At 34.1% G+C, this 8,249-nt stretch overlaps 1 long non-coding RNA gene across 3 annotated transcripts; it reads right to left on the bottom strand.

Moving 5' to 3' along the window:
* Window positions 1-1,809: 1,809 nt before the first annotated feature.
* Window positions 1,810-5,045, bottom strand: LOC147382940 (uncharacterized). Of its 3 annotated transcripts, none has more exons than XR_015173232.1 (5): window positions 4,382-4,664; window positions 4,042-4,268; window positions 2,924-3,359; window positions 2,710-2,814; window positions 1,810-2,551 (listed from the first exon to the last, which is right to left on the bottom strand). It is a non-coding gene; the product is annotated as an uncharacterized LOC147382940 (long non-coding RNA). The 3 variants fall into 3 exon arrangements; XR_015173231.1 differs by lacking the exon at window positions 4,382-4,664 and adding an exon at window positions 4,691-5,045 and having other exon boundaries at window positions 2,367-2,551; window positions 3,225-3,359; window positions 4,042-4,226; XR_015173230.1 differs by having other exon boundaries at window positions 2,375-2,551; window positions 3,225-3,359; window positions 4,382-4,657.
* Between the last annotated feature and the right edge of the window lie 3,204 nt (window positions 5,046-8,249).

Raw genomic sequence — 8,249 nt, 5'->3', positions numbered from 1 at the left:
TTAGTAAGGAAAAATTTTCTAAAATTCGAGGATCTGACATCGTCAGTGAGAGTTCAAGCTTGAGGACCTGACAACCTTTTAGTTCGGGGAGAGTTTTACGCTCAAGGATCCGAACACCCTGACGAATTACTAAATCAGGCTGCAAAATGAACTGTCACTAGCTTTGACATTCGGATATCGCACTATCTACCAAAATAGATTTGCTATTTAGTTTGCTTCAACCCTCTGCCAAAGAGGGACATCTGTAGACACCCCATTTTTGCATCCGCTTGATTAATCAACTCGTCAACCCGATCGTAATGATTCCCAATGATGGATGTGTATTCCATTATTTTATTTTGTTACCAGATGTGTTTCAGAAATATGGATGAGGTATCTCGAACTGACAAAACCTTAGAAACCACGTCACGCTAAGAAAATACAACTCCAGAAACATAGAAATCATCATCTTGCAGACCAAAAAGAAGCTTCACGATAAAAATCACTAAAAATGACCAAATTACCAAAATACCCCTAACATCAAAACAACCCTAGAGCCTATGTTACGATTAGGAAAACTCATTCAAACACATAAAACAACAAATCGTAACCAAATAAATCATTTCGCCAATTTTCACAAAATTTGACAAAATTACGAAAATGCCCCTCATAAAGTTCACAACATTTCACACAAAAAACTTATAAATGACACAAACTAATATTTCCATTGAATTCCTTATGAAAAATCAATTCTAAAACATCCTAAAACATTAAAAACCGACTTAAAACGTGAAAAGTCCTCTCTGGGGCAAAATAGTAATTTCATAATTTTCATAATTAAAAAATTTGAAATTAATAAATAAAATATTAAATAATTTAAAATTTTGAATCAAAGAAATCGATCAATCGGGCTCTCATGAAAAATTGTTGAGGGTTCGTGAGATATTTCTTTAAGGACCTCTCCATTTGGGGGTCCAAAGAATTAAAGAAATAATGGAAGAGGCTTCTCCAAAAATTTAAAGTCAATCAAGCAAGACTAAGGTCAAGGTATTAAAGTCAATCAAGTAAGAATAAAGTCAAAATTAAAGTCAATTAAGCAAGACTGAAGTCAAGATATTAAAAGTCAATCAATTAAGACTAAAGTCAAAATATCAAAAGTCAATCAAATAAGACCAAGTCAAAATCATAATAGAATTCTAATTAAATAAAAACTCTATCTAATAGAGTTCTAACTAAAAAACAATTCTACCTAAAACAATTCTAATTAAAATACAATTCTACCTAAAACACAACTTTAACTAAAAGAACTCTAATTAAATACTAACTCTATCCAAATCAACCCTTAAAATATTCTATAAATAAAGGTGCTCACACCCTATTTTCGTATAAAATCATAAACCCTAAGAGAAGTAGGTCTAAAAAGTCCCTCTAGCCTCCCATAAACCCTAGTTTTGAAGCCCCAACTCCTTACCTAACATCCCTCCTTCGATTTTAGCCTAGAAAACACGTAAAAGTCCTCCAAAAACACTTCAAAATCCATTAAAAAACTCGAAGAATTCAGATCCAAGAAAGAAGAGATACCTTGCCTCGGAGATCGGAAATCAAATCCGGAAACAGAACAAAGCAAGAAGTACGGTACAAGGAGCAATTTTTTTCAGATCTGAGAGAACAAAGTCTTTGCTATCGGAAAGGTATAACTTCTAATTTTTTATTTTATTATTATCTAGGTTTTTTAGCAATGTAACCTATTTGGAAAGTTAGTAGAGACCGACTTTGGTCGGGCGGGGTTGGTGCCTAACACTTTCCAACCCCGTAACATGATCCCCGAATTTAGTTTTTTCTGTTCTAGATTAGTCCTTTATCTGTTTAGAGTCATTGATCGCTTCCTAGACCGTAATAACTAGGTGGCGACTCCCAAACCTCAAGGGTCAAAAGCGGATCCGTACACCCCGCGGATCGAGGGCGCTTTCAATTTGGCATATTGCATACATGGAAAACACAAAAGAAACTTCAAAACATCCGAGCATGTTTTTCCAAAAAAGTGTGGATCCTGTCAATGGGTGGGATCAGGCTTGAAATCTGATCCGTTCTGATTCAGTAACTTCGATGTTTTGGAGTCTGATAAGGTTTCAATCTGATATCTTGTTGGATTGGATTTGGATCAATGCTGAACATTTTAATTTTCAAGGTAGTCTAGGTTGTTACTCAAGACTTGATAATGTCTTAAAAGATTTTTATTAGTAAAAAGAGATCCACTACTCTTTGGTTTTCATAGGATTTGAAATGTTCCTTGAGAGGATCTGTGTGCACATAATCTTGACAGTCTAAACACAAACAAACCTGGAATTTTTTGAATTTCAACAAGTCAGTAGGCATATAAATTATCATCAGCACTTATCTTAAAAGAAAATATCCCTTTATTGAAACCCCCCTCCTTATACAAATAAAGAAAATATTCGTTTATTAATTGAGTCCTTCCATGATAATCTAATAACAGAGAAAATAAAGCCAATACTTGGTCAAGGATGAATACTATCTTTTCTGTCTTCGCCATTGCTCCAAATGTTTCCACCTGTAACATAGTATAGTCATTAGAAGGCATTACTATAGGGGGTGCATGAATTTTTTGTCTATATCAAAAAGAAAATAACCAAACCAGCATAGGTCACTAAATAAAGCTCCTATCAAAAAGAAGTTTTATAATGCTTTGTAGTTTCTAGCGATACTTACAACAATTTCTTGCATCAAATCAGTAGCTTCAGCAACATGACTCTATTCTTCCTCAATCTTTACAAGTTTCTTGATTAGCCGTGCCCTCTCTATTTCAACATATATCTAAAAGTGACAAATAATTCAATTAAAATTCCCAAAAGAAAACAAAACCAACAAGTTCTATAAAAGGATAAGCTAACAGGACACCGTTGGACCCATCAATATTTCTCACCTTTCCAGCAGATACACTGTTGAGTGTTTTGATTAGTTTTACATGAGTTTCAATATCAGTGTCTTGTCAATATATTACATCGCTTGTTGAATGAGTTTTGATTAGCTATTACATCGCTTGTTGAACGAGTTTTGATTAGCATTGCCAATGTTGTTTCCAACAATTGAGATAAATTATATTTCATAAATATAAACTCAACTAGGCACAAAATAAAAATGAATCAGGGAAACATGAAGAAACCACCATCATTCCGGCCTTAGCTCCTAGGCAAAAACAAGGTAAAAGCTTAGCAACTGCTCACCTAGAAAAACGCGAATTTGATGACCCACCATGACATGAAAAGCTTTATGCCACAACACTTCAAATGCCTTGTAGCACACTTTTTGGGCCGAGTGACACCATGAACATTAGGATCGTCTCTTAGTGGGCCTTCATACTGCAAGCAAAAACATAGATTACATGCTCTTCAATCTTCAAAATATCACTTGAAATAGGTACAAAAATAACAAAACTGAATATTTCCATTTTGTGAGCATGAGGAGATCATCCATTCAACCATAGTCCAATTTGTATTAAGGATGACAAAAGAGTAACCACATGTAGTCTTCTAAATATCACTACCAACAGACAAATTTCTATTGGATAAATTTATACAATATTAACACAAAAAATTTAATCCTTATGCCTCATACACATTGAAACTCCTTACACGTTAAAGTTTTTAAAAAAACAACGAAGCCAAACCACGTTGAAGGTTTCCTCAAAGTGTTAATTTCTAAAACTTTTAAAACACAAATCTCCATCTTTCTATCATGATCTATCATTTTTTATAAACAACTAAAAGAGCTAGTAAGAGATTGTAATTGATTTGGAGCATCAAAGCACAAAAAGGATATTAATCATGCTGAACTCTATGTAGACACAAAAGAAAGAAGAATAATTCTTCTTCGACAGGGATGGTAAAACAACAAGCAAAATCCCATATTTGTAGAGTTGTAGGCAAAATCCTAAAATTTCTCCTTGAACATACAATAAGAACAATTGACAATGAGATTATGTATTTTGGTACAATATTAAAAAATAAAAATAAAAAAAAGAAGCAAAAGAGCATTAATTACCATCCCATTCAAAGTTGTTCCAGTAGCTGGTGTCACCCCATGACCAAGTTCCAATCCCAAGCTTTGTGACCTTCAAGTCAGACTCTCCCAACTTCACCTTTTTCAAATCCTCCGAGGAGGCAACACCTCTTATTTTTGTATCATTTCTTCTTCTTCTTCTATTTCCGAAAATCCACAAACTTGAACTGCAAATTTGAACAAGTGCCATCACCAAATTCTTCTCTCTTCTATAAAATAAAATAAAAAGAAAAATCCAAGCAAAAAAACAAAGTTTCATGCCTTCAGTTCAGTTTTTTTTTGGAGGAATTTAAGATATAAAAAAATAAAATAAATAAATAACCTGGATAATTGATGGTGAAGTCTTCTCCTTAAAACTCAAGCAAGTTCAATAGTTCCATTGAAGGGCATTCTAAGTGATTTCTGATATATTTTGCTTATTATTTCATAACCTCAAGTAATGTAAGTGTTTGTGAGCATTAAGTAGTAGTAAGTAACAATCATTTTCAACAAACTACAACCAATTCCGGAATAAATAAAAAACCCTAAACAATTACGGATTTTTTGTCTCCATCAAATCGGAAATCAAATTAATCGAAAGAAATCAAATTAATATAAAAGAGTGATGGGAGGAGGGAGAGAGAGAGAGTACCTGTCTTCGTCAAGAGGGAGTTGCAGCGAGAAATGGAGAGGCTTTTGTGGCTGCAGCGAGGTCGAGATGAAGGTAGTTGCAGCGAGGTCGTTGCAAAGACGTTCGAGAAGGGTGGTCAGCGAGAGCGAGAGAGAATGAAAGAGTGAGAGAGAGGGTCTGTTCAGCGAGAGAAGATGAGAGAGATCGAGATTTTCTCTTGAGTCGAAGAGAACGTCTGTTCTCTGTTGCTCTCGGGTTTAAAGAGAAGAAGGACTTTAGATTAAATATTGATAAATTGAGGGATGGCGCTTCAATAAATTTATAAATTATACGTTTAAGTTAAATCGCTGCGAGATTTAATCTCGTCCATCGGATCACGTTATATCGAACGATCTGAAACTGTTTGCCAAAAAGTTTGCCAAACCGTTAGCCAGCGAATGGGACCTATATATATATATAGGGAAATGTTCAACACCCGAAGCTTTACCCTACACTTTAACAAACGTATTTTGTCCTACATGGGTTAGAAATTTTGGAATAAGCTGATTTTTGGTGAGGATGATCTCTATGATTAGAAGATCATCTTCACCAAAAATCAGCCCATTCTGAAATTTTTAGCCCCATATTTACAAGTTGAAAAATCGTGGACCGTCCCTTTTTTGTAAACCATTTTTGATGGGGTTAGAAGTTTTGGAATGAGCTGATTTTTGGTGGGGATGATCTCCTCACCGTAGAGATCATCCTCACCAAAAATCAGCCCATTCCAAAACTTCTAACCCATGTATGGTCCCGTTCCCCACCCTAAGCTTTACCCTACACTTTAACAAACGGGTTTTGTCTTACATGGGTTCGAAGTTTTGGTGATAACTATTAATAGATCGAATCAAACTTAAAATCCAATCCAACCAAAGGGTTTGGAATGGTGGCATGCACACACACAGAGATTTGGAGCATGTGAATAAATAAGGTTAACCTGTCCTTGCACTAAAGAAGACCAAAAATAATCTAATGAGCTCCCCACAGTTGAGGTCAAAGGAAAAGGTGGTGGGAGAACGTGAGATAGAGTATGAGCAAGTTTGCCTTTGCTTTTTGGCTTTCTCTACCTTTATTCATCGAGATTTCCATAAGAATTGATCTGAATCGTAGTTCAGATCCAACTTGGTTAAGTGAGGGTGACCACAAAAGTCGTCGAATGGGTCCATTCCTTCAATTTCTGACATGACTGTTAGTAAATTTGAAACTATTCTAGTTTCTTATTGTGGCTCTCTAAAGCTTTTGACCTTGTCAATGCCAAAGGGGATTCACATACTAAAGAATATATGTGAATGAAAGAGTTTAAGGGTTAGTTCTTTTACTAATTTCTTTCCAAATCATTATGGATGAAACAAAGGGAAATGTTAATTTATCAAACTTCAAAAGAGAAAGGTAAATAAGTGTTATACCATTAGTTTATCATTAAAATCATGTTTAACCATAAATGCCGATGGAATCGCTAGACCCCTCTCACTCCTAAAGTGCAAATTGTTTTTACTATGCCACCACATAGATTCATCTAACAAGGTAAGCTCTAAATGGATCATATAGTCTTAACAATATATTAACCAAGCAAACAAAGGAACCCCCAAAGTAAATACAAATTTCATAAATCAGTAATAAGACAAGAGTAAACCAAACAATAAAGTTAATAATCAAATAAAACAATTGTAATTATGTAATTTAGATGAAAAATAAGGATGTTCATAATGCAATAAAGTAGAGTACTTGACAATTATGTAATTTGGTTTAATCTCACCACCCTTATTGCTATCTTATTCTTTGCCATGAGGGATGCCATTAGTTTCACAGCAAGCATTCCTACTTTTGCTTCCATGATATCTAAGAGAAACCGCCTTCAAGTCTTATAGTATTCAAAATATTGAGATGGTCACTCATTAATAAAATATATTTACATTTATATAGGTTAGAACAATCAATGCTTTTGTGCCTAAAGAAGGGAAGCAATGTGTACTTTCAAATTAAATGGCAATCATAGAAGCAAAAAAAAAAGTACTCTTACTCATCCAATGAAATGGGTATTACAGAAATAAGTATTTCTATAAGCGAAACACTTTCCTTACCATCATCATGGAAAACGAAGGATTAGAATTGAGAAGAAAACTAGATCACATGTGACCTATTTTTACTCTAATCTCTTCGACATACTAGCATAATCTAAACTTCTTTTTTATAATGTAGATCATATTGATGATGAAATTATCAAGGTTAATTTATATTATATTGTACTCTCTAATCCCACTGTTGAACTTAAATTAGAGAAATCATAGCTTTACATTGGGAACTAGAATTTTCCAATTACATAAATTAGTTCCTCGAGGCTGATGGAAAGATATTGGTTACTAGTGTATTTTATCTAGCATAAATTTCACTCCTAAGACCCTACCATACCTGTTAGGCAGCAAAGATTGGTATATTCACTAAATTTTCCACAAAGTTCAACAAACAAGGCTGAAACTAGTGTAATGTTCAATCACTGGGAGTTTTAGACAAGGCTGAAACTAGTGTAATGTTCAATCACTGGGAGTTTAAAAACAGAAAAACATAACACCAAAAGAGGGGGAAAAAAGGATTTATAAAAATCCTCATGGTCAATGGTATGAACAAAATCTCATTCATGGTGAATTCTCTAACTCATTAAATCTGTACATGTCATCAATTCATAGTCCATTGGTGGGTCTTACACTTAAAGGAAGATCACACGGCCAAAAAAAATATAATAAGTTGAAACGAATGACAAATTATAAGTTTGAAAGTCTATTTAAATGATGGTGAGCGACAATGTTTACAATATCGTATTGATTGAATATTTCGGTTAATGAAAGTTTCAATATGGTGTCAATTGATACATACCTAAAACATTCAATGTTTCATATCAGCTCGGCTGATACTGATACGTATCGATTGATACATTCTGATATTTCAAACCATAGTGAGAGATACATTTTGCAACATCTAGATTATCAATAGAATGTTAGCTTTCTTAGAATAATTCTCTTTGTTTTTCTTGTGGATTCAAAGTTCTTTATCAAAGGTGAATAAAGTGGTCTTCTTCTTCTTTTCACCACGATTCAATTGTGTATGAAATTCAATGTTAATTTTTTTAATCTACTAAGAAAAATCATATAACCATAAGTTAAAAAAATGTTCAATGTGAGTTTTGAATAGATAGATATACCTTTCACTTGTTCGTCTCGACAAAGCTTAGCAGCCAATGTAGTCTTCCCTGATCCACCAATTGCGCACAATCCGATCATACGCACGTTGTCTCTAAGCAACTCCATCTTCAATTCTTCAATTCGCACTTCCATTCCAATAGAAAAATTAGGGATTTCAGGAATTGCACACCGATATTCGTTCTGATCCTCATCTCCACTCCCAACACTTGTTTCTATCAAATTCAGTTGATCTAATTTCCTATTCACTTCTTGCAAATGGACCAAAACCTGTTTTTGATCTAGGAGATCGATTGCTCAAATAGAGTGGGAGATGAGATTTATCGAGGGAGACAGATCGATCGAGAAAG

Source organism: Akebia trifoliata, chromosome 16, assembly GCF_017979445.1.
Source record: "Akebia trifoliata isolate Shusen 1 chromosome 16, ASM1797944v1, whole genome shotgun sequence".
Lineage (NCBI taxonomy): Eukaryota > Viridiplantae > Streptophyta > Magnoliopsida > Ranunculales > Lardizabalaceae > Akebia > Akebia trifoliata.
Note: the sequence above shows the minus strand (reverse complement) of the source record. Positions and strands in the feature narration are given on the sequence as shown.